This window comes from Chrysochloris asiatica, unplaced genomic scaffold (assembly GCF_000296735.1).
Source record: "Chrysochloris asiatica unplaced genomic scaffold, ChrAsi1.0 scaffold00072, whole genome shotgun sequence".
In the NCBI taxonomy this organism is placed as follows: domain Eukaryota; kingdom Metazoa; phylum Chordata; class Mammalia; order Afrosoricida; family Chrysochloridae; genus Chrysochloris; species Chrysochloris asiatica.
In genome coordinates this window covers 1,924,929-1,926,637 of record NW_006408590.1, presented here as the reverse complement: position 1 = coordinate 1,926,637, position 1,709 = coordinate 1,924,929, and the positions used below count along the sequence as shown (strand labels likewise).

General features: G+C 36.2%; 1 protein-coding gene across 1 annotated transcript in view; it reads right to left on the bottom strand.

The window, feature by feature from the left end:
- The window catches only part of METTL15 (methyltransferase like 15), a 338,705-nt gene that overhangs the window by 15,436 nt on the left and 321,560 nt on the right, over positions 1 to 1,709 (bottom strand). The window lies entirely within an intron of this gene.

Genomic DNA, 1,709 nt, shown 5'->3' with positions numbered 1-1,709 from the left:
CTTTCTTTACTTACCTGACTTTTAAAATAATGATGTCAATTATATTATAATTTATTTTGTTGGTGCATTTAGTACTCTGCAAGGCACATTATTAACTGAGGAAACACTGGTAAATCAGATAGAGGAAGTCCCTTCTGTGGTTGTGCTCATATTATCATCACAGCAGGAACATATGGATGTTTTCTACTTTGGCTGGCACAGAAAATGCTGCAGTAAACATAACTTTTGTGAACCTGTGATAGTATGTCTGTCAAAGTGACGTCACTGGGTCAAAGGGCATTAATGTCCATTTAAATTTGGATCAATAATTCTAAACTTACCTTTTAAATAGATTGTACCAATTAACTTCCATCAATAGTATATGAGAGAGTCAATCTCTCCACATCCTCACCAGTACTAGAAATGATCACTCCTTTACCCTTGACTAATCTAATTGTAGGCAAACGATGGCTTACTATAGTTTTAATTTGCATTTCATTGACAATTAGTATAGTAAAGCAACTTTTCAAATGTAATGGCCATTTAGTTTCAGCTGTGTATTGCTTGAACAAATCCATTGCTCATATTCTTAATGTGATGTTGCTCTTTCCTTTATTGATTTGAAAGAGCTATTTATAAAATAAGGATATTGACTCACTGACTCTGATACAGTTGAAATATTAAATTTCTTTTAAATTATGACTGCTTTTCACTTTGTAATTTTTTCTGGCATAAAAACGAAACCAAACCGTTTGTCATCCAATCAATTGGGATTTGTAGAGGACCTGTACAGAGATTCAACTTTTATATAGACTTAAGCTTTTGTTTCATGTCTTTTAGATTCACTCAAGTTTAGGAAGGCTTTCCCATTCCCAGAAAATAGATAGAATCAACTTCATAATTTTCTGGTATATTTTTTGTTTTATTAATACATGTAAATATTTAATCCATTTGATATTTCTTATTCAGCATGGCTGGGGATAAGGGTCTAAATTTATGTGTTTTTTTTTTAATCATTTTTATAAAAATATGATGACACATTTGCCCACTCCCAATAACTTTATTGTTTTAAAATGACAGTTAATTGTCCTACTTATTGAATGTTGTTGTTGTTGTTAGGTGCCATCGAGTTGGTACCAACCCATAGCAACCTTAAGCACAGCAGAATGAAACACTGCCCAATCCTGGACCAACCTCACTACAGGTGCCATGTTTCAGTCCATCGATGCTGCCACTTGGCCAATCCATCTTGTTGGTGCTCTTCCTCTTTTTCTCTGACCCTCCACCTTACCAAACATGATATCCTTCTCCGGAGACTGGGCCCTCCTGACAATGTCAGAAGTATGAGAGATGAAGTTTCGCCATCTTGGCCCCGAATGAGCACTCTAGCTGCACTTCTTCCAAAACAGATCTATTGGTTCTTTTGCCAGCCCATGTCACTTTCAATATTCTCCTACAACACCATGACTCAAAAGCATCAATTCATCTATGGTCTTCCTTACTCACTGTCCAGTTTTCACATGCATATGAGGTTATTAAAAATACCATGGCGTGGGTCGGGCGCACCTTAGTCCGCAAGTTGACGTCTTTGCTCTTCAACACTTTAAAAAGGTCTTGTACAGCAGATTTGCCTAATGCAATACGTCTTTTGATTTCCTGACAGCTGCTTCCTTGACTGTTGATAGTTGATCCAAGAAGAATGAAGTCCTTGACAACTTCAATCTTTTCTC